General features: G+C 37.7%; 1 non-coding gene across 1 annotated transcript; it reads left to right on the top strand.

Annotated features, from left to right (window-relative positions):
• The first annotated feature begins 6141 nt into the window (after positions 1-6141).
• LOC111760286 (U6 spliceosomal RNA) lies at positions 6142-6244 on the top strand. Its single transcript, XR_002794028.2, has one exon. It is a non-coding gene; the product is annotated as a U6 spliceosomal RNA (small nuclear RNA).
• The last annotated feature ends 19627 nt before the right edge of the window (positions 6245-25871 follow it).

Here is a 25871-nt window from a genome sequence, read left to right as displayed (position 1 = left end):
TCTTTTTTTTTTTTTTTTTAAGGCAAAACTCTACAAATCAGCTATATTCCCTCTCTCCCATTCCCTCGCCTTTCCCCCTTTAACTTAGCGAAGCCCCCCGCCTGTCCTCCTTGAAGAAATCGCTCTCAGGCACTGACGGAGTTCGGGTGCATCGTCGATCCTGTGGTTGGTTTACTAATTCAGAGAGACTGCTTACTTTCCAACTTTAATGATATTCCCTCAGCATATCACTTTGGTTGCCTGGCGACCGGATTTGAGCTAGGCCTCTCATTTGATTCCCACACATCAGACCCTGAAAAGCACTTTTTTTCCCCGTCCCTCAGCTTTTGATTCTTTCTCCTCTGAAACCCTTCCCCCTGCGGTGTCAGTATGGGTGGGCAGAGCCGTGGTGGAAGAAGGGCAAGGGTGAAGGGCGGCGCAGAGCGTCCTGGTCACACATCAAGGCCTCAAAACAAAGCCTCCAGGAACCCTTCCTGACAAACACAAATTCCCCTCAGAAAAAGCAAATTTGGTTTTCCCTTCATAGTGTGGGTGTCATTTTAAGACTTTGCTTAGATACTTTATTAAATCTGACGCTTCTCATTGTTTCTCAGGCCGTTTCTCACAAAAGGCTTCCTATTATCAACAAGTTGCTATAGGAGTAAGCAAATAAATTGTGAAGAACTGAAATAATTTAATAAATGCTAGGCTTGTACCTATGTCCTTATAGGTTTCAATATTATATATATGTTGGGGTAAGAATAATCTACCTTAATTCTTACTATAACCCATCACTTCTCCCACTAGGAAGAGATGTTATGCTAAAATCTGGATGTTGAAACCTGAAATGTGAAAGATTTGAAAATTTGCCTTTTTTATTCTTTTTAAAGAATGATAGAGATGCTGATATCTATTGTTTGTAGTGGTTCAAATTGAGAAAAAGGTAGAATGAGCATATATATATATATGTGTGTGTGTGTGTTTTATGGTTGAGATTTTTATACACAAAAAAGGAGAATAAAGTAAAAGAAAAATTTATAAGAAAGGAATTTGAGCTTTTCCATAGTTTTGTTTTGACTGTTTAAATTAAATTTCATGTGTTTTAATCATGTCCTCAAAACAGCACAATACCCAAAGCCAGTTGGAACACTTAATGAGCTGTATTACGAATTTGAGGTAGAACATAATCACACTGATGGATACAGATATCTATGTACACATTTTATATATGTATATAAACACATGGCTAGCCGTTTAGACCTGTATTTGTAGATGGTTCTTGAAATATTAAAATTTCCATCTGCATATCTTTCGTCATGATCAGTCTATTATAAAAGGTAGTTAAAATGTTCTTGCTAGAGTTTATTTTCTCACAGTTCCCCAAAGGATTTGCTCATGTAACTCACATTCTCGTGTGCAAATCCCCTGTGTATTGATAGGAGGATGGACTTCTAATTCCACACTAGAGCTGAAAGTCGGATTCTTAACCTTTCTCTCTTGTTGAACTTATATAAGGCTAACAAAAGTTCTTTACCCTTTTCTCAGCAATGATTAAAAGTATGTACAAAGTTACTGCTTTTCCACTAATTCATTTTGAATTCCTCCCTACATACTGGCCCCCACCGCTCCCTCCAGTTTCTGTACCTGCTACATCATTACTTACTTAGTAATTAAGTGGTTAAGGGAGACAGTTTTGTACTGTACAGTCTTACCTGCAAAAGGGAATGTTTTGAGATTAGTCTTAATCTTCATCCTTCTTTCTGTCGAAAGTTTTAATTAATACATTATTTACATTTCAACTGTGTAGATGGGCAAAGCAGATATCTATTTACAAATTCTATTGATTCAGTTATTCTAATATTTGGTAGTTTTATATTTCATGTATGCCAAGAATATTCTGGTTTTTGAAAATTGCACAAGATGTATGTATGCATGTGTGTGTGTGTATAGATAGATAGATAGATAGATAAATCTGTATTCTCATATATATATTCTGGTAGATATTGAATGAGTACTGTAGTACTACATAAAATATTTCTAGGGTAAGAACTACTAATAAGATAAGCAGGCTCCCTTCCATTTTATTTTTTTCTTATGAATGGAATGACTAGTAGATCATACCAAGAAGATAATTTTAAAAGCTCAGTATAACCAAACTAATGCTAGCATTCCACATGTAGATCATGTTTAAAGAGGCAGAGAGAAAAGTGAAAAAGAAAATTCAACTGTGTGGGGAATGAGAAACCATCTGGACACAATGCAAAGTTAGTGGAATTCATTAGACAATTGCAACAGATATTGCAGATATCCTATCAACAGCAACAAAAATGAATGAAACCTGAGTTTCTGTGTCTTTTCACTTATAAATTATTAAAAATGTATGCTAGGAAATATTTGTAGTCCTCCCTCAAAATGATGCTAATCTATTTACCTGTCCCTCTACCTCTTCGCTTTAATTTCATTTGGACGAGAAATTTTAAAATACAAGAATTCCTTTAGAAAGGAACTCCTGAGGAGTGGATGTGGCTCAAGTGGTTGAGCGCCTGCTTCCCACATGGGAAGTTCTGGGTTAGGCCCCTGATGTGTCCTAAACAACAAGGAAAACAAACAAACAAACAACTCAGGAGCCAATGTGGCTCCATGGTTGAGTGCCGGCTTCCCACACACGAAGTCCTGGGTTCAATCCCTAGCCACGGGACCTCAAAGAAAAAAAAAGGAAAAAAAGGAGTTTCTTAAAATATTTCAGTCTTTCAAATATCAAGTTTGTATAGCTCTCATGATGGAAACCCAATAATTTCTAGTCCTTTTATAGGGTGTAGACCACTGAATAGACACACGCTAATGTATGCTTACCTAAACTGTCTTCTTTGAGATTCCCACCTTGATCAGCAACTCACCTAGGCTGCAAGACTGTCCTCTGATTCTAGACCCATGTGCAACAAGAGTGGAGAACATGGGCAGGGAATGGACAGTGTTTCACTTTCTCTCTGTAAAGGAAAAATTGGAGTCAAATCTGATTTGGGAAAATAGAGGTTACTGACCTCAAAATTGATCTTGATTTTTGCAGTTAGTTATTTTCATGGTGATAGGGCATGTGATTATATAAGATAAAAGTATAGGAAGAAATAAAATTTGACCTATGATTGTTGACCTAAATGAGTGCTTCATCTGTTAAGCACTCATGTTATATTATTATTTATATTATTATTTTTAATATGAATGCATAGCATGGGTCCTGCATTAAAAATAATAAATATGTTGCATTCCCAAGTGCCCTAGCTCCTATTTGAATGGTATTCTTATAAGCAATACAGATGAATTATGAGCTGTGTCATAAAGAGAAAGAAACATGCTAATGGAGAAATCTGAAGATCTGTGTTCTCATCTTTGTCACGGCTCCTTGAATCTCAGTTTCCTTGACTGAAAAGCCAGGCAGTTGTGTTATATAGAAAATCCCAAATCATCCTTATTCTAAAACTATGGTTCTTTGGTTTCTACAAAGAAGTCCCTTGATCATAGATCCTATTATTATATTTTGGAGAGAAAGAAAAAAATGATGTGCACGCTCAAAAGCGCGTGCATGTGAGCATGTGTGTGTGTATTTTAAGAATCTCTTGAATATCTCAGTCTTTCTAAAAGGATACCTCTTAAATGCGTCTGTATGGCACATGCGTCTGCATGATCACAGTTTTAAAAACAAAGGTTCATGAAGGGGGAAAAGGAAATAGGAAAAGAAATCACCCCCAATGTAGACTCCCAGAAGAAATCAGAAACTCCTCAATTTACTTCTCTTTGTGCATCTAAAAACTTTAAAAAGTCAAAACAGATTTCTTTTTGAACATTTCTAACAGATCTCAACTATTCCTGTTGTTGCATGCACTGAGTTTAAATTCTCAGCACAGAAGAACACAGCCCAGCGGAAGTTCTAATCCTCAAAAAGTAGACAAATAACAGGGAAACTCCAACGGCCCCTTAATACAGCTGAGCTCTCAAGCCTCCCTGGGATGCGGGATTCTGAGTCAGGGTTGTTATTTTGTTTGTCCCCATGAGCCCCACCTCGGCGTGCTGATGCACTGATGTAAGAATTCCAAATGAGCTTGCTCAGAAGGGCCCAGATTAGCCGGGTTGCCAGGATCTCGCCATTCCAACCCCCTTTTCCACTTCAGTGGACTGAGCTTTTGACACTATGAAAAGCACCATTTAAAATTAATTAAAGCTTCTTATTTGGTACCAAATCTCATCACTGCCAACTACATTTAATATGTTTTATGTGTGGCTTTAAGTCTCTGTCGCATCATGTGTTGTATGATCCTGCAATGAAGCAGCTGCAAGTTAGAAAACACAGAGGCAACCCTAATTTAGTGCTTCTGTATTTCATCTGATGTGTTAAGCTACAAATTTAGTCTCCCAGTCTCCTGCATCATGCAAATTTCATTAAATGATAGGACAGTGTCCTGCCATTGCTGTGAAATCTCAGAAACTGAAGGGAAGTGGGGGTTGAGTTCTAGTCCTGGTCAACCACTAACTTGTTATGATGGTGGGCAAGACAGAGTCACTTTTTAGGTTTTCTCATCTGTGAAAGGAAGGAGCTGGACTCCAGTCTCAGAAGTTGCTTTCGGCTTTAATGCTTTAAGATTCTGAGTGAAGGAGGCAAGGTTGTGTCTTAGGTTAGATCCACTGGTTCATGGTCAAAACAGATCTGGGTATCAATCTCAATTTAACAATTTATTGTGCAGCACTGAGCAAGGCACCTGACATTTCTAAGCCTCTGTTTCATCATCTGTAAATGGGATCAATAACCGTACCTCTCTAATAGGAAGATTGTTATGAAGATTAAGTGACATAATGCATGTGAATGCTTAGAACAGTTCCTGGGGTATAATAAATGTAATCTAGTATTGTAATAAGAACTGTTCAAGGAATTATTTAGTCTCGTTGTATTTGGATTCATTGTCATCAGTAATCAAAATTATGTGTGCTCTCAACTTCCAAATAGCTGCTATAAACAATGACTTCAAATTAAATTTATTTGCCACTTATAGGGGCCACAAATTATTTTCTAATCTATTAGCCTGAAATGATTTCTTCATAGCTTTCTTCAAAAGTCAGAGACCAACTTGTCCATTTTGGCTTTTTTACAAAAAATAACCTGGATCAAATAAAATTTAAAATAATAATAAAAATTATTATTAGTTATAGTAGTAGTATAAAGCCTGTTAAAAATGCAAGAAAGTCTTGTGGGAAGACAAAAAGTAAGTAAAAATTGGGACAAAATATTATGAGTTTGCTTGACCTAAAATCTGAGATTCTATCTGCCTACAGTGGTCGTGATTGTTTATAGTGTCATTTTAATAGCAGTTTATTGCCAAATTAGATTATGTACTTGTTTGTACCATGGCATTCCCCCACTAACTCGCATGCACTTTGTTTTAATGATAGGGGTAGGGGGAGGAATAAAATAGGAAAAGAATAGGTAATGGTTATCCTGAATTACATACCAGAAGACTTTTGTGTGTGTGGGAGACAAGGATATTTCTTTATCAATTGGTGAATCAAATAAGAAATATATTCTTGCATAAAACCAGTCTTAAGGAATCCAGTACATGAATCTTTCTAGAAGATTTCACAAAACATATTATAGTTTGCTATCCGTGAAAAAAAAAAAATCTCTTGACATTTCAACGAATAGGGTGTTTCTCCAAACACTACTGTATCTTTGTATTTTTATACTTTTAGCCTTCTCACACCCTGAAATAAAGTTTTAGAGAAACATCAGAAGAAAAACTCTACCATGGGAGAGAAATAAACTGCCATATAAGGTAAGTGGTGAGTAGCCTTCCATTCACCTGGTATAGAAACTGGAAACAGTGTCGTGGCTCTGTTAATGCTTTAATGTACTCAGGAACCATCCCATGTTTTAGACAAGTGACTTTGTCAAACTGGAAAATTCTCCAGTTACAGTAGTTTGTTGAGGTGTCTTAAATAAAAATGCTCTTCAGAGCTCCTTCTACCTAATTGAGGTTTTATTTTTAGGAATCAAAGGGGAAGCTTTATCTGATTTGTGCAATGCCTTAATTCTAAAGATTTTGTCAAGTTACTACCTCCTTGTCTCAGTTTTCTAATCTGTAAAATGGGAAGCATAATAATAATAATACCTAGTACTTGCTTTGGCAGCCTATACACTAAAATTGGAATGAGATAAAGAAGATTAGCATGCCTCCTATACAAGGATGACACACGAATTCGCAAAGTGTTCCATAATTTTTGCCATGTGATCCAGCAATCCCACTGCTGAGTATATATCCAGAAGAACTGAAAGCAAGGACATGAGCAGATATATGCACACCAATGTTTATAGTGGCATTATTCACTATTGCCAAAAGTTGGAAGCAAGCCAAGTGTCTGTCAACCAGAGAATGGATAAACAAATTGTGGTATACACATATGATGGAATATTATGCAGGTGTAAGAAGGAATGAAGTATTGACACATGGGACAACATGAATGAATCTGAAAACCTTATGTTAAGTGAAGTGAGCCAGTCACTGAAGGACAAATATTATATGACCTCACTGATATGACCCAAGCAAATTGAGCAGACTCACAGAGCTAGAGCCTGGAAGATAGGTTATCAGGTGACAGAAAGGGAGTAGAGCGTGGTGAACTAATGCTCAATATGGGCAAAACCTATGATAAGGGGAAGGGAATGTTTTGGCAGTGGATGGGGGTGACAGTGGTGCAGGGATGTGAGTGACATCAATGGTGCTGGAATGTGAGGGGGAGCAGGGTGGGGAGAGGTTAGGTTGGGCTATGAGGGCTAGAGAAAAGGACAGGTGAATCTAGGGACTTGTGGGTCTGTGATTTAAACTGTAATGGCTAGAATGTTCTTTCAGCAAACTGCAGGGGAGGGTTATTGGTGTAGGGCATCGGAGGTGGGAAGATATGTGGAAGAGGGCGCACCTGGGGCATGCTTCTGTGGAATATGAAAGCGTTCATCTTGTCATAGGGTGGTATCTCAGTGGGTGGAGACCCACACAACAAACAAGAAAATATTAAACCCCCATCCTGGGGAATCCAGCTAGGCTCTGAAATAGAGGGACAAGAATCTCTCAAGAACATAGGCAGTGCCTAGTAAAAGACAGACCAATATGTCAAGGCTTCAATATTAATACTTGTAACTATAAACTTTATTCTTCAAAAATTGTCACCTGTGGTTACCATGGATTCTGAGGAGAGGGGGAGGGAAGAATGGATAGAGCATGGGAATTTTTAGGGCATTGGAACTGTTTAGCATGTTCTTGCAATGACGGATACTGGCCATTATGCATTTTGTTAGAATTTATAAAAATGTATGGCACAGAATGTGAACCATAATGTAAACCGTTGACCATGGTTAGTGGTAATGTTTCAATATTTGTTCATCAATTGTTACAAATGTACTACACTCATGTAAGATGTTATTAATAGGGGAAAATGTGAGAGGTGGAGGGTGTGGTACATGGGAATCCCCTTTATTTTCTATGTGACTTTTCTGTTACCTAAAGCTTCTCAGAAAATAAAGTGAAAAAAATAAGACACTGGGGGAGCATACAAAAGAAATTGACACTGTACATAAAAGATAACAGATCTTATGGCACTGAAAGACAAAATGCAAATTTTTAAAAATTTTGTAGATTTTAAAATTTTTTATATTGTGTTTGTTATTATTTTTTTATTCATTCATTTTTTGCTTTGTTTTGGAGGAGGTTTTGGATTGCAGAAGAGCTGCAGCTGTGGCAGAGGAGGATCACTGGTGGGGCTGTTGGTGGGAGGGTGATGTGGGGGAGGGGTGCAATAGAATTCATATTCTATGGAATATGAATGTGTTCAAGTGGTCATGGGATGTTGTCTCGGTAGGTGGAGACCCACACAATAACTGGAAGAATATTGAATTCCCATCCTGGGGAATCATGCTACTTTCTCCAATACAGTGGCAAGAATCCCTAGAGTACAAGGGCAGTACCTAGTGAAGGAGGACAGACCAATATACCAGGCCCTTGATACTGATGCTTGTACTTACGAACATTGTTCTTGTGAAATTGACACTTAGCCTAGTATTATATATTGCCTAAGAATTACTTCTTTTTTTTTTAAAGATTTATTTATTTTATTTATTCCCCCCACCTCACCCCATTGTCTGCTCTCTGTGTCCATTGCTGTGTGTTCTTCAGTGTCTGCTTGTATTCTCATTAGGTGGCTCCAGGAACTGATCCCTGGATCTCCTGGAGTGGGAGAGAAGTGATCATTCTCTTGAGCCCCCTCAGCTCTGTCTCTTATTGTCTCTCCTCTGTGTCCCTTTTTGTTGTGTCATCTTGCTGCGCCGGCTCTCTGCATGGCCAGCACTCCTGTGTGGGGCAGTACTCTGTGCAGGCCAGCACTCCACCCAGGTCAGCACTCCGTGTGGGCCAGCTCACCACATGGGCCAGCTTGCCTTCACTGGGAAGTCCTGGGCATCGAACCTCAGACCTCTTAGATGGTAGATGGGAACCCAATTGCCTGAGCCACAACCACTTCCCAAGAGTTACCTCTTGAAAGCCTCCGTGTTGCTCTATTGTGGCATCTGTCTAAGCCAAACTCAGCATATAAACTTAGAATTTTCCCCCAGGCATGAGACATGACCCCCAGGGATAAGCCTTCATGGCACAAAGGGATTATATTACCAAGCGCCAACTAGCAATCATTTGGAGAAAGACCTTGACCAAAAAGGGAAAATATTCCACATGTTGGATATATATCCATGTGGAATCTGAGCCTCCTCTTGACATAGAGGTGCAATGGACACAACCAATCCAATGTCCACATAGAAAAGGTGGCATTGGATTGGGAAAAGTGGACATGGTGGCTGATGGGTATGGGGAAAGGCAGGAAGAGATGAGAGGTGGAGGCGTCTTTGGGACATGGAGCTGCCCTGGATGGTGCTTCAGAGGCAATCACCAGACATTGTAAATCCTCACAGGGCCCACTGGATGGAATGGAGGAGAGTATGGGCCATGATGTGGACCATTGACTATGAGGTGCAGAGGTACCCAAAGATGTACTTACCAAATCCAATGGATGTGTCATGATGATGGGAACGAGTGTTGCTGGGGGGGGGGGGGGGGGGAGAGGTGGGGTGGGGGGGTGGGGTTGAATGGGACCTCACATATATATTTTTAATGTAATATTATTACAAAATCAATAAAAAAAATAGAGAAAAAAAAAAGGGAAAATATTAATATTACTTAGCCAATATTATGGTTAAGAGATTTCAAAGTGAGTTAGGAGGTCATTCCAGAGGTTATGTTATACATGTCTCAGGATGATCTGACTGACTGCTGCGGTAAACAGTGCCTCAAGCAAGGGGGTTCCTGAGGACCTTAGAGACATTTGGAAACTATAGGCAGGGCAAACACTCCCAGGAATTTGGCACCCTGTCAGTGGGCCTTACCTTGAAATATATGATAACCTCTCCCCCCAGTGTATCAGAGATGAACTCATTTATAATTTTCCTACACATGGTTCCTATGCCCCTTTTCATTTGAACCTATAATTAGCACTATACCCATTAAATATGTGTTCCAGAGACTTAAGTCTTCTGGCTGTTCATATGCCCGTTGAGCCCTGAATCTCAGCAGAGTTGCAACCCACTCCTACCCTCCAATTCATCGGACTCATCCAGGACAACTAACAAAAGGATGATGAAGGACAATATCTATCCCCCACAAAAAACGGAGTATCTACAACTGCAAGCAAGACAGTTCCACCCATCTGCCCCATGGAATCTAAGCCCTCCCCCCCAAATGTAAGCAGAGTGGGCATCACCATCCCCAAATCCTCAAGACTGTGAAAAGAACAAATGCAAGGGGGAATGCAACCATGGACTAAAGTAGACTTATTCTAATAATGAAAGAGCTGGCAGCATTTATATAAAGGTAGTGGTCACCAGAAGTTCTGAGGGGAGGGAGAGGGAAGAATAGGTATATTATGGGGCATTTTGGGCACATTGGAATTGTCCTGCATGACTTTGCAATGACAGATATACGTCATTATACGTTTTGTCAAAACTTATAAAATTGAGCAGTGCAAAGTATAAACCATAATGTAAGCTATAGACCACTGTTAGTAGAAATGTTTCAATATGTGTTCATCAATTGCAACAAATGTACCACACTAATGGAAGATGTTAATGGGGAAAAGTGTGGGAGGGGAAGAGGTGAGGTATATGGGAATCCCCTATATTTATGTAATCTATAATTTCTTTTTTAAAAAAGTCTAGCCCTGGGGTTCATAACAAGGGATCCATGAACTTGAATTTAAATTTAAAAAAAATTATTCTTGTAGGGACAATATAGTGTGGACTTAGTAAGGGGACCTTGGTTTTCACCTACTTGCAAAGGGGTCCATGGAACAAAAAAGGCTAAGAACTCCTGGTCTAGCTAATGAGGTCATGGTGTTAGAATTCATATAAACTATCTGCATACTTTATATGAATTTATATGAAGACCTGCAAAGGTCTTCAGTGAATGGTATTTCCCCTCCCATTATTACAGCAGGGTATTAAAAAGGGGTTACATATTGTTGTGCATTACCACAAAGTTGATCACATCAGGGCCATGGCCATCCCACCAACATTATGTGAAGTCTGGCGTAATAGAAAATCATAACAAAACCCTGAGAAACGTGATTATCTCAAAAAGCACCAGAATGCTTTTGTCAGTGTCAGAGTGCTACAAATACAAGGGGTTTTCTTGGAGGAGCAAATAAAACTAATTTCCTTGAACAGAACTGGCCTTAACATTTAATAGCTAGCACACAGCTACTTTCAAAAGAAAGCCCTACTGTTCTGGACCTTTTGTTTCCTGGGTATGGCTGAGAATCTCTGTATGACTGAGATCAACAGCTAGAGATCCAGAAGCTGCTTGATCAATTACTCTTTCCCCCTAAAGCTTCTGTTTGCAGCTAAGCAAAATACTAACATGTTTGTGTAGCCCTCTAACCAGGTAAAACTGTCAGTTATTAATAAAAGAACCAGATAGAAGTGAGAAGGGAAAAGCTATAGCAGTTACTAAGTATGCTTTAGAAAAGGAAAGAAATATAAAAAATTTATTCCGCTTGGCAGGCAACAACAGCACATTCATTAAATTAAATTTTTGTGTTTCTTTGTTCTTGTCCCCCAACTTTTACCATAAAAATATTTTATGAAATTCAACTTGATGGTTAAAGATATTTTGTCTTACTTCATAACATATTCTCTAACAATATAATTTATTTGGTAGCAGGGGAGACAATTGTGGATATGAGTTTTGGAAAAAATTAAAGAATGCCTTCAAACAGAACGTTTTGTTGCTAAAGTTTCTTTTAACTAAAAGTATTACAAATAAGTATCTTTCTAAACATATATGTACGTATATATGTATATACCTATAAAAGTCTTGCTGTATCACTCATCTAGTATTTTACAATGCAAAAAGCAAGTTGATATTAATCACTTCTTCAAGTTGGTGGTTAAATATTTTTAAAACCAGAAAGGAATAATCATGTTACATAAACTCTTGGGATATCAACAGACTCTGAGTAAATTATATAACTGCTTTCACCCTGAGAATTTTTAATAACATAAGGTAATTAATGACAATAGATAAATCCTTTTGACTCGTAGTATAGAAGGAAATTGGTTTTGTTTCTCATAAGAATGATATGGACAAATCAAACCTACTTAAGGCTCAAGGTTGGTAAAAAGTGATCTCTCAGACAATCTCTATCCTGACTCAAGGTGCCACTAACAAAGGGATTCAAACCATAAACCTGCATTTTATAGAATACAAATGAATTGAGATTTTTGTACGTAAAAATGCAATGAAGTTCATTTGCACATCACTTTCCAAATTAATGTTGCTCTAGAAACTACCTACAGAATCAAAGTAATAAAGCTACTCTATTGCTATTAAGTATTTTCAAATACTGATATTAAAACTAAGAATTATTCATTACATCTATAGCCAAATAATTGCCCCAAATGAAACACTATCTGAAAAATTTATAATTCTTCAGGTGATTTATCTCTGTGTGCCACTCACATGACTAATACTGCCTCCTTTTTTTAAAGCCCCATTTTGAGCACAGATTTACCTCGAATAAATCTTTAAAGAGAAACACGATGTAAGAACACATTCTCTTTTCCTGTCAGGACAGAATCAACAAGTTAATAATCCTTTGCTGTATTGGTGTTGTTTTAAATTCCCCCTACTCTTCCCTTCTATTCCAAAGACTAGGTACATTTGCTCCCCTTGTTTTTCTAAACAACTGTTTGAAAAGCATCAATCCCTCCTCTAGGCTTTAGGAAGTTTGCTGATCCTATCAGCTTAGGAACAGCTACTTTCAAAGAAGGCCTAGTGCCTAGGATCATTGTGTCCTTTCTGAAAGCTGGGTGGAGACATCCGACACTGCCCATCAGTGGTATATCCCTGTGATTAAATAACTGGATATTGGGAACTAATAGGGGAATGAGTATCTCATCATCAGGTTGCCAAAATAATTTCTACCTTGAGTTTTTAATGTCCGTGGCTCTCTCTAAAAGCTGGCTCAAATATTAGAGAAACTATGGATCATGGTTAAGCTTTCTGATCTCTTTGAGGTTCCCTAATTTTGAATTCAGCATGTGTAGTCAAGATTCTGAGAACACCCTCAGCTGAAAAGATGAAGTTGCAATGGTCCAACTGGAAAAAGTTAAGGAATTTCAGTGATTTCACATTTAAGCATTGTCGAAAGACTTCAGATTTGAGGAGACTTGTTTCCTTTGGAATTGACGGAAATCTTCAGCGGCCACCAGGAAAAAGATGTTCCTAGGTTGGAGGAAGGGAAGGAGTGCCTCTGCAAAGACATTATCAGAACTAAAGCTGTGGGGGCATTTCACCTGCACCAGGTGAGGAGGAGAGAAGGAAATTCCTTTCTTTGGCCAGAGGAATGAATCCTAGTTTTTACTAGTTAATCAGTAAATTAGTATAAATTATCAAGGGCACAAATAACTTCAGGGGAAAAGTTCTTAGAACCAAGATAGGCAGAGTGTGTTTTCATTGACTTCATGAAGGTGCTAGAAGAGGACTGAAGGAAAAATTGTCCTCATAATTTGGTGTATTTAATCTCTATGAAAAGTCTCAAGCACAAAATAAATACTTGTTTTCTGGTAAGTAAACAAGTTAGCATCTTGTAATTCCTTTAAGATAATGGAATATAATAAGGGGCAAAGAGGAACGCAACCACAAAGAAAAACAGTATCTTTCCTTCGAAGTGAACCCTGCATTAGTGAGCTTAAAACCCCTATACCCCATTCATCCCTCATGATCTAACCCTCTGACCTCTCAGAAACCTAATACATTTTCTGTTTTACAGGTACTCACACACAGTAAGACTCTTCTTTATATTGTACGGAGTATTTCCTTACTTTACTACCAATGAGGAAGTCACTATATTACAATACACACAGGATGAGCCATGCCTCTTGTCGTTTTGGAATGGATGGAACTTGATATCAAAATTAAAACACAAAAGGGAGCTGAAGTTTTCAAGCCAGGTTTATGTCAAATGAAGTAGGAGAAAACATTTTGTAAAATGTAAAGAGTGATGCCAATGAAAAGACTATTGGAATTCAATTGTTTTTTGTTTATTTTTGCTAGGAAGTAAAATAGGACCTTCAAGAAGATACTCTTGTTTTATGCCCATTTGTAGATCATATTTTATTTTGAAAGGGGAAAAATGTAAGAACTAAATAACAATAATGAATAAAAATAAATAAAATAACTTTCATCGGTGTTGTTTGTAACTTAAATTCTTTGCAGAAATTTAGGATAAAAATATGGCAGACCTGATTCTTTACTGGCGACTCTGCTTGACATCTAAGTCACAGTAAATAGCTTTCAGTATAAATTTCTTAAGTGCACTTGATTTGCAAAGAAAGAAATAATTAAACCAAATATACTTGCCATCATATATGGAGGGTAGTCAGTCAATTAAAAATTTTTAAATTTCCATTTCTATTTCAACCCTCCCTCCAAGAAACTCCAGCCCTCAGAATAAGGGGAGAAAAAAGAAGTGACCCTATTTAATGCAAGTGAATTCTGTTGAATCCCACATATTTTATTAAAACATTTTATTTAGGGTAATAATTTAAAGATAGTTGTGGCGACAAACTAGATGTGTTAAAGAAGTTGATACCAAAAATGTTGAATGTCAATGAAACTTAGCTGAAAACCAATAGGATTGGCCATCTAATGGCGATTAAGTATGCTATAAATTTAAATCTTTGAAATACTTGTAGAGATTTATTCAGGCAGACAAACAAAGATAACAAAAGTCTTTTGTGTGTTTGTCACTCATTTCCACTCCTCTGTTGTTGTAGTGTCAAATAATGTCAGTTATTTAAGGACAATTACTGTAATTTTAAATTCTCAACAAATTAAACTATAAAGAGTAGAAGTCCAAGAAGGACCCTACACATTTTTCTACTACATTTCCGTCTTCCGTTTTTAAAGGTAAGTTTTAATTGTGTAAATGTTTAGATGGTAAAAAAAAAAAAAATTTTTTTCTTTTTTGACTATTGATGCTTTTTTTAAACTAACCATGTTTAGAGATTTTTTTCATTGAACTATTTTTATAAATTTTCTCCAATGACACTGTGCTATTTCAGATGGGTAAATTGAAATTTATTTTTATTTAGACTTCACTCATTTTTTATATTGGAGTAGCTATACTTTTAGGTAACTTTGGCATTCTGTACATACAGCTTAATGAACTTAGTTAAGAATCCAGAACAAAATGTCCAGGGAAGCAAAACAGAGATCAGGAAAGAATAAGAGAAATGTGCATTTAAGTCATGTGTGATAATGGAATGTTCTACCAATAAGCAATTGAAAATTAAATGTAAGCATAATTAATTTCAATGGGATCATTAAAGTGGTTTCATAAAATAATTTGAAGTAAAGGAGGAAAATAATTATCTCCCATCATCTTTGAGCTATGTTGACAAAGTTTAAATGTTACATAATTTAAGAGGAAGGATTCAATACATTTTATATTTCATGAGATCTTTTTTTAAGATTTAGAGCAGCATCTAGGATTTCATTGCAGTAATAAAGACAATGATCCATTATGTTCTTCTATTACTAATTATTCTGTAAAGATTGTCTGTTCCAAAAGATAATTAGAAAGGGTGAAATTTAATTCCATTAAATAGAACTCAGCTGGGACATAATGAAATTTTGCTGTGAAGCTGAAGACTTTGAAGCCAAATAAAAAGGTTTTTATATAGATAGAGCAAATGAGATTATAAAACTCACACCTTATTCATGCAGGGTAGATTTAAGACATACTAGGATAAAATTATGTTTACTCATAAAGAGTTTTAAGTTTTCATTTAACACAAACATTCACAAAGCATGTTTCTTCTCTCTTTTCAAATGAGAATTTTAGTGATGGACAGAAGGAATTTTAGATGCCAGGTTTGTTCATTCATTTATTCAACAAAAATATTTTGTCTACATACTTTGCACCTGACTCTATAAAAGGTACTGAATCACCAATATGAAGGAGGCAGTGCTGCTCTAAGAGCCCACAGTTTAGTCCTTCTATCATGATCAACTGTGCCTAAGTTGATCATATGCAGCAGTAATGTTAAAAGTGTTCACCACGAAGATTTGAGCTAAACAGATTTTTATTAAGCTCTGCTTTGTGTGACTGAGAAGGTGGCACAGATGGAAAAGACACAAACCTTGCTCTCAAAGAGCTCATCACCCAGCAGAGAAAATCATATCCACTGTAAACTGCAAAAAAAATTCTAGGAGTGTTACAAAGAGGTTTGATTCCCTTCCTAAACCTTTGCCTGTCACATTTCGTCATCTTTGCACCATGATCATTACACCTGTCCTTCCTTCTTTAATATCAGTCTCCCCCTGTAGACTGGAAGCAATGTGAGGGTAAACACCATGTTGGCTATGCTCATCTCCATGCTCTTCCTAACAAGTCAGCATATAGTAGCATTTAGTAGATTCTCAGTGAGTGAATAAAAGGGAGAAAAATGATCACATTTGGTTGAGTTTGTTGTAACTCCCTCATGGTGAAGATATTCAAGTGGTTGGAAAACAATGACCACTCTAACCCATGAACAGGTGAAAACACAGAGCTCAAAGGATTTAATTTTTCAAAAAGACTCTGTTATTAAAAGCAAAAGTGGGATTTGAAATCAGATCTAGATGACTTCAAAGACTTGTTTTTTTCCAAATACTGAGCCATGCCACTCTAGGAGACTATAGACAGCAGAGAAGGTGAGGCCAGATATTTAGTTTTCTGGTATAATAGAACAAGTTCCTCTCATTCTATGTGGAGCAGAGTGGATAAGGAGCCACTAACAGAATAGGCTTCCACACTGGAAAGACAGACCTAGGAAAAGGGGTCCTTTACATGGAGAACAGATACTCACAATATAAAAGAAAAACAAAGCCAGCGTTTCCTCATTCCTCACCAGCCATAGCAGATAAGAAAGGGGAATCTCTAGATCAAAGGAGAAGTTCGAAATATTTAACACTAGAGGAAATCAGTAGGTTCAAAAGATCTTTGAAATGACTTGTATGCAATCAAGAGTGAGGGTGAATTCATAATGTCTCTCTTCCAAAATCTGTTTTTAATAGTCATATTGCAAAGACACTATTTCTTTGGTCCCTAAATCAATTGCAGGTCGTAGGCCTTAAATAGAAAGTGTAATGATACTTAGCAGCTAAAATTTTGGCCAGGCTTATTTGAGCCTAAAGAATGCCTGGTCATTCTCAGTTAAGTATCAGGACTACACCCAGTTGGTCCCAAAATAAAGGAAGTCAATGATATCTTCCTGGGGTTAGGTAAAAACCAATTTGGTTGTACCTGCTGAGTCTAGTAGAAGCATGTTTTTCCCTCTCCCTTTCCCTGTTCCCATTGATGAAAAAGTTTATTCCCTTTGTGTCAGGCAGATAATGGACCACAGAGACATCCATGTCCTAACCCCTGGAACCTCTGAATATCTACATTACATGGCAAAGGGAAATTAAATTACCAATGGAGTTAAGTTTGCTAACTGGGGTTATATGTGTGGGTCCAATATAATCACAAGGGTCCTTATCAGTGGATCAGGAAGTAGAAAGAGAGAACCTGATAGAGGACTGGGTGAGAAGGTCTTGGTCTGGCCTTGCTGACTTTGAAGATGGAGCTTAGGAATAGGGGCAGCCTCTAGAAGCTGGACAAGGCAAGGAAATAGATTCTCCTTTTAGTGGTTTGAAATTATGTATCTCAGAAAAACACGTTCTGAATCTTAATCCGTTCCTGTGGGTGTGAACGCATTGTAATTAGGACCTTTTGATGAGGTTACTTCAGTAAGGTGTGGCCTAACTGAAACAGGATGGCTCTTAATCCTATTACTGGAGGCTTTAGAGGGAAGACCAGAGAGAGAGAGAAGCCACGGGACCAGCCAGCACTGATGTCAACAGAACCTGGAAGGGAAAGGAGAAGTTGCTGCCATGGGCATTGCCATGTAATGGAAAAATCAGGGAACCCCAAAGGCTGCCAGCCAGCCAGAAGATACTGACCCTGGGGGAAAGCAAGCCTTATAACCTCTGAAACTGTAAGCCAATAAGTTCCTGTTTTTAAGCCAACCCTTTGTGGGTATTTTTTCTAGAAGCTGTGAAAATGAAACATCCCTCTAGAGCCTTCAGAAGGAGCACAGTCCTGCTGACACCTTGATTTTAGCCCAGTGGGACCCATTTCAGGTTTCTCACCACCAAAAAGGTAAAAATAAATTTGTGTTGTTTTAAGTCACCAACTTTGTGGTAATTTGTTACAGCAGCAATAGGAATTAGCACACCTGGGGAGCAATAGGCACCCATCTTGCCATTACAGTAAAACAGCCAGAGAGAGCAGAGCAGAGATAAAGGAATCAAGCCCTTAGTGACACTGTTTGGCCTTTGAAACCAACCATATCACTGGGGGAGAAGGGACAAATATTTCTTACAGGATTCCAAATGAAAATGGAGAAGCAAAGAGGGAAATAGAAAATCACCTTAAAACACCATGGGAATGATTACTCAAAGCAGGATCTGGTGATGAATGCTAAAATTAATGAGTGAAACTTTAAGGAGGAAGTTGATTCATTAATGTGATAGTTTTAATATGTCCACAAAGTCTCTGATACATCTCCCTCCACTTTGAGTATGGGCTAGACTTAGTGACTTCCTTCTGAAAATAAATATGGGAAGAGAAAAGCAGTGACTTTATACTGGAGAAACCCAATCTGAGGGACTTTCTACATACCTGGCTAGTACTCTTCAAAACGTTAAGAGTAATAAAAAGACAAACTATCTGCTTACAGAATGGGCAAAAAACTTGAAAAGAAAACTGTCCAAAGAAGAATACAAGTGGAGAAGAAATATATGAAAAAATACTCAACATCACCAGCGATTAGGGAAATGCAAATCAAAGCTACAATGAGATATCAATTACACATCTATTATACTGGACGCTATTGAAAAGTTAGAAAACTGTAAATATTGAAGAGGATGTGGAGAGATAGGAACGCTTATTTACTGTTAGTGGGAATGTAGAATGGTACCGCCACTGTGGAGGACTGTTTGGCAGTTGCTAAGGAAGTTGAATATAGACTTGCCATGTGACCCGGCAATACCATTGCTAGGTGTAGAACCAGAAGAACTGTGAGCAGTGACACAAACAGATGTGTGCACACTGATATTCATAGTAGCATTATTCATAATACCCAAAAGTTGGAATCAACCCAGGTGTCCATCAAATGATGAATGGATAAACAAATCATGGTGTATACATGTGATAAATGAAGTCATGAAACCTATGACAACATGGATGAACCTGGAGGACATTATGTTGAGTGAAGCAAGTGAGACACAAAAGGACAAATACTGTATGATTTGCTATTATGAACTAAATATATTATGTGAAATATAAATATATTATATGAAATCTGAATAAGGGTAAAATTGCATATATTGCAGGGGACAACTTTGAAGTTGAACAACTGTAGGTTAATACTGCAAATTGTTAATATCAGACAAGAAACCAACAACATTATACTAAGTGAAGGAGGCTAGACACAGAATACTACACATTGTATGATTCTATTTATATAAAACATAAATATAAATCCACTTATAAAAATGAAATTAGATTAGTGGCTATGTAAGGCTGGGGAAGGAATGCTAAGGGATGTGGAGTCTTTCTTTCTGGAGTAATGAAATTTTTCTAAAATTTTTGAGATGATGTATGTACCACATTGTGGTTTTACTAAAAGTCAATGATTATACACTTTGGAAAGATCATATGGAATGTGAACATATCTCAATAAAACTGCTTAATAAACAAATAGGTAATTGTGCAAGAAGAGCCAGAAACAACAGGTATGCACAGTAGGGGAAACAGAGATTTGAGAGGTGAGGAATTTTCTTGTTTGTCTGCTTTTTGTTTATTATTATTATTATTGAAATAATGAAAATGTTCTAATAATGATTGAAGTGATGAATTCACAACTATATTATTATAATGAATACCATTGATTGTACACTTTGGATGAATTGTATGCTTTATTAATATGTATCACTAAAATTGATTTGTTAAAAAAAAAGCCTTAAGATTATGAACAACTAGGAGAGACTAAAACCTTACAAATTAAGGAAACTAAGAAGACATGACAACTAAAAGCAACTGAGTATCCTGGAATAGAAAAATAATGTTAGTGGAAAAACTGGTGAAATCCAAAGTTTGTAGTTAATAGTACTGTACCAAAGCTAATTTCTTAGCTTTGATAATTGTACTGTGATTATATAAATTGTTAACATCAGGGCAAGCTGGAGGGAGGGGATAAAGGAATTCTCTGTCCTACCGTTGCAACTCTTATATAAATCTAAAATTAAATAAAAATCAAAAGTTAAAAACAAATAAATGAATAAGCATAATTCAAAGACAAAGAGCAAATGGAAGAAAATGTTTCATTTATTTGGCAAAAAAAAGATTTATAGTCTTACTACAGAAGGGCTTTTACAAACCAATTAGAAAGTGGACAAAGAAGAGTGTCCAATATATAGTGAGTAATACAAGTGACTAATAGATATGTTCATTATCTTAATTAAGATATTAAGATAATGATTAGTAGTAATCAATCTTACTAAGAATTGAAGACATGAAAGAATTATATCCTTTTTTTTCAGTCTATAAAATTAGTAAAGATAAATATGATAGCACCTTTGGAGATATGAAAAAATAGATGTTTTCATGTGTTCTCCCTGGGGATATAATTTGATTTTAAAAATTGTGGACCTAGATAAAGTTTAAATAAAACTATAGCACAATTCTTTTGACAGAAATTCCATCTTGTGTTATAGGACTGACTGAAGATCTTTTTTTTTTTTAACTTTCTTCTTTATTGTTATTTTCTGATTATTTTTAACAGTGAGTGTGTGTTACTTTTCAAATCAGTTTTTAAAGCCATTTTTCAGCTGGAAATAAATAAATGCATGCAATGAATATCTATAAAGCCAGAAAAATTAAAGAAGAATGTTTAATGATACAGAAGGTACTCATGACATATTTTTTTAAAGATTTATTTTTTCATTTATTTATTTATTCCCCCTTTGTGGCTTGTTCCTTTCTTTGCTATCTCTTCTCTGTGCCCATTTGCTGCACATTTTTTCTGTATCTGCTTGTCTCCCTTTCTTGGGTCATCTCACTGTGCCAGCTCTCCGTGGTGTGTGGGCGAGCCTGCCTTCACAAGGAGGCCCCGGGACGCGAACCCAGGGCCTCCCATGTGGTAGACGGGAGCCCAACTGATTGAGCCACAGCCGCTTCCCTTGCAAAGTTGAAAATTGGATTAAAAAATATCATCTATAGTATTATTTATTTTTATACAAAGTATATTTTACATATATCTCAAAAGACTAGAAGGTTATATACCAAAATGTTAACTGTGTTTAATTTTGTGTAGTAGATTACACGTGATTTTTATGTTCTTCTTTATCTCTACTTTCTAAAATTTGTAGTAAGGTTCTTAAATAAATGAAAGGCGGTATGTCTCTATCAATCTTTGTTATTTATCATCAAAACAGTCTATTTATTAAGTGCCTGTCCATATACGTTGCCCTGACTGTCTTCAAGTTTCAGCATTATCAGCCTATATATTACGGGCTTTGGTGACCAAAGAGCATCTTTGATCCAGGCCCACAAGCCATAGGAGATGGACTGAGTAGATGTTGGTTATGGCTGGGAACAAAATAAATCTTATTTTTATTGACCTAAAGATCACCTTAAACAGACAATGAGCAAATGATTCCTGTCAGGCTTGGGGAGGTGGGGGAAAGCTCTTTCTTTTCTCAGAAACAGTTTGAGAAGGGTTGCTCAGTCACTAACTTGTGAAATAACTCAGCCCTAGGCAAATAAAATACAAGGTCCTATCCAGTCACTGGACAGAGGGGGACATTTTGATGAGCAAATGCGGGTCTGAGTACATGTCCCAGAATCCTGGTGGCATCACTGCTCCTCTAGGCCCAGCCACAAAAGCAGGGCTTAACAGAGGGGTGCCGGAAGGCTCATTAACCCCTGATTTCATCCTCTTAAATCTCCATTTCCTTTTGAGTGATGTACAGTCTTTTTCTCTATCCCCCCCAAAATTTTAAAGTACTGTGAAAAGTCAAAATTTGCCACTGAGGACTTTAATTATATAATCTTGTTTCTACACTGGTATCAAACACTTGAAAATAGTGTGTTTATCTTTTCTCTTAAATGGTCACATGAATTGTTCACGGCAGTCATCAGCCAGGCAAAAGGAGCACAAATCCAGGCCCAAACTCACGGTCCTCATGTAGAAAAAAAAAGTTCCCATGGGAAAAGATGCTATATACATTTACATAAGTGACACTAAAGCAAATCCTGCCCATTAAGTGGAAATTCTAGGAGTTTTCAGAAGGAGAGATGCCATGTACCATGTATCTATCTCTACATAAGGCTACAGTACAGGGTTCCAAGTTTTCACCCTCAGACAATGTAGGACTACATGGGATGATTCCCTCCCTGCCCCATCTTTTTCCAACTCTTCCCATTTTCAGGAAGGCAGAGTGGTCTAAAGGAAGTAGATCAGACCTTTGTTTGACACCTGTCACCTATTAGCTAGGGACCTCAGGCACGTGGATAAATCCTACTTTGGGTCCTCAGTTTCCTTATCTGTAGAATGGGGAGTAATAACAAATGCCTTACAAGCTTGTGAGGATTCCATGTGGTTGTATATACAACAGCAGGCACCTTTGAAATGGTAATTACTATTGCCATGTCCTTCACAAACATGGATCCACTCTCCATCTGAAAGTATGGTTCCTGATACCATGCCCTGAAATATTTAAAAGGAGCCAGTACAGGAAACCAGTACTGACCTAAGAACGAGAGATCTTTTTGTCTGTTACATAAGCCGAGAGAAACACCTGAATATAAACAGTGTTGGCAGCCCTTACACAGCATTCTATTCATTGAGAACTATCTGGCTAAAGATATGGAAAATTCTTACAGTGATGAATTTTTAACACTGAAATTTGACTTACCTCTAGTGCCCAACTGCCTGAAACCCAGTTTGGAAACAGGCAAAGCATGAATAAGTAAATAGTCAACTCTTTCCCGGCTGTTTGGGTGAAAGCAGGTGGCGATTGAGAAGACATGGTTCAACATGTGGCAGGGAGGGCGAAAAGCAAAGTCTTATGAGGTAAATAACTTGAATGATAAGAATGGAAATCTTTCCTGAATGGGGGATCCGGGTCATTTTAGGTATCTTTGCCCTGGGAACCTTTGTTTTGTTATCAACATTAGGGCAAATGGCAAAATTGCAGTCCTCCTGTCTTGCTTACTTTCTCTGTTCCTCCCTTATCCACTTTCCTCTCCATTCCTTAATTGTGCAGCAGGACTTCCTCTCACTTGACTCATCTTTTCCCTCCACACGCCCTTTCCCTATAATCTCTTCACAAGCACTCTCCCCTTCTGCTCCTTGCCCCCAGCTTCGTGTTGGCTCTCACGCTACCTTGTCCTTCATCCTCACCAGTAGTAGGGGTTCAGTGGTATCTTCTGTTGGAAAACAGCTGAGAGCATGGGATGCTACCCAAATGCCTTCCCTTTCTGCTCTCCACAGCAGCCTCACACATGCCCCTCATAACGGGTCAGTCCCAAAGGATTGCTGAGGGTGCCCTGGAGGACACTGCCTGTTAACCAAGAGACATTTCTTCTCTTTGGTGTCACTGACAAAATGCACTCAGAATCATATGAGGATGACTGTGTGGAGATGAAACTTTCTTCCCCGCATTGATGGCCCTGAACTCCCGTGTTCCCAGCGCCCATAGCAGCCCATATCATAGCAGATGTGTTTGGGGCTGTGCCTCCCACTAGATAATGCTAGATTATCCACAGGCAAATTAAATATATACTTAGGGCTGTGGCAAAGCAGAGGCGTTAAACAAAACAAATAAAAACACCAACACCAAAAACAAAGACCAACGAAACAGAAAACGGGCAATTACAGCATCCAGAAAGAAGCAATTTTAATTGAGAATGCAGTCACTTTTATCTCTTTAAAACATTTAGATTTTATTTTGAATTAGGGAGGAGGGAACCACTACAAACCTTTCAGGATCGAGAGCCTCCTCACTTCATAATCTGTACCTGGACTTGATAAAGAATGTTTAAATGAGGTCTCCATCCGTTGCCTGAAACGTTACTCAAAATCAGGTGATTGTACATATGAACCTATTCAGAGGTGAAAGCACTTGAACTTTGTCAGATTCTCAAACTGTTCTGACCCACTGTTAATGAGGTAGAGAGCAGGACTGTGTTTGATTCATCTTTTTATATCTGGGCCTAGGTCAGTGCCTGGCAAGATGGGCACACAATATTGGATGACATGTAATAGGACTTTTTGAGTAAGGGAGATTTTTCAAACACTCATTTTGCATTGAGGAGAGGTAATTAGTGATTCTGTGACCCCGCTCTGTTGTGGTTATTTAACAGTTTGGTCCTAATACACACACACAATTTTTTTTCCTAGTTCATAATAGGCCTTCAGCAAGCTTAAAATACCCTGACATTGATCTTTGTAAAATGTATTGGGCATTGGTATTTACTACTACTTAAGTTAGAAATGTCTTTGGGTACTCTATCTTCTAATTTGTCAATTCTAAATCTGCTTGTTATTGTTTAGTTTGTTTCTTTTTAAAATCGGCAGATGTTATCTGAAGGCAAAATACATCCAGAAAATTTTATCCTCACTTGCCAGAGGTTCTCCCATCTCTGTGTATGATAAATTCTCCAGGGAAGCTTGTCAAACATGTGGATTCCAGGGTCCAGCCCACAGAGGCTCCAGATAACTGGCTTGGAATCCACATTTTTAACCAGGATCTCAATTAATTCTGAGAAGTTAACTCTACCAGAAAAACACTGCTCTATACGGGCTCATTGTCTCCCTTAATAGTCATTGAAGTTTAAATCTACATTCAGAGGAAAAAAATTTGAACCTGTATCACTCTTAAAACTTTCCTTTGTATCTAAATTTCCATGAGACAAAGTGAATGTGGAAAACTGCTCTAGGGAAGAAATAACCAATCTTGTTTCAGACTTGCGGTATTTTGTTTTTAACATGTGGATACTTTCTAAACTAGTTGGTGAAAACCTAAGTAGCACTGTGGAAAAACTCCTTGTATTATATTATCTGCTTCATCATTTAAAAAAGATTTTTTTTTAATTTTTAAAAAAGCTTAGATTACATAAATGTTACATCAGAAATATAGGGGATTCCCATATACCCCACTCCCTCTCCCTCTCATAATTTCCCACATTAACTTTGATGAACACATTTTGAAGCTTTGCTACTAACCATGGACTATAATTTACATTACAGTTTACACTTTACCCCACACAATTTTAAAAGTTTAGATAAAATGTATAATGGCCTGTTCCACCATTGCAATGTCATTCAGGACAATTCCAACATCCCCGAAATGTCCCCAAGTTACATCTGTTCTTTCCTCTCTCTTCCCTCAGAATCTCTGGTGGCCACTGCCTTTACATCAATGATATAAGTTCTTCCATTGCTAAAATAATAATGTCTACTTTGGTCCATAGTTGCATTTTTCCCTTATGTTTGTTCATTCCTCAATCTTGAGGATTTTAGGATGGTGGTGCACACTCTGTTTCTGATTGAGAGGGGACTTAGATCCCATGGGACCGATGAATGGAACTAACATGCTTGCAGTTGTAGATTCTTTCTGGTTTTTTGGGGATGGTTGTTGTCCATCATCATCTCCTTGTTAGCTGTCCTGGTAGAGTCCAGTGAACTGGAGAGTAGGTGTTGCAAGTCTGTGGCGATTCAGGGCTCAACTGGCACATGAACAGACCAAAGATTTAAGTCTCTGGGACATATATTTAACAAGTACAGGGCTAATTATAGGCTCAAATAAAAGGGCACAAGAGCCTTGTGTAGGAAAATTATAAATCAGTCTAACTCTGTTATGTTGGGAAGCATATATTCCGAAGTAAGGCCCACTGACAGGGTGCGGCATTCCTGAGCTTGTCTGCCCTGCTTATAGTGTCTGGATGTCTCTAGAGCTCTCAGGACCCCTCGCTGCTTGAGGCACTGTTTACTGTGTCAGCCAATTCGATCCTGCTGAGATGTGCATAAGCATAACCTCTGGAATGACCTCCCTACTCTGAAATTTCTTGGCCATAAAAACTCTTCTGTATGTAGTATCTCCCCTTTTGGTCAAGGTCTTTTTCCAGATGCATCACTAGTCAGCACTTGGTAATAATTCCTC

Source organism: Dasypus novemcinctus, chromosome 4, assembly GCF_030445035.2.
Source record: "Dasypus novemcinctus isolate mDasNov1 chromosome 4, mDasNov1.1.hap2, whole genome shotgun sequence".
NCBI classification, from domain to species: domain Eukaryota; kingdom Metazoa; phylum Chordata; class Mammalia; order Cingulata; family Dasypodidae; genus Dasypus; species Dasypus novemcinctus.
The sequence above is the reverse complement of the archived record's forward strand: the minus strand, read 5'-3'. Positions and strand labels throughout refer to the sequence as shown.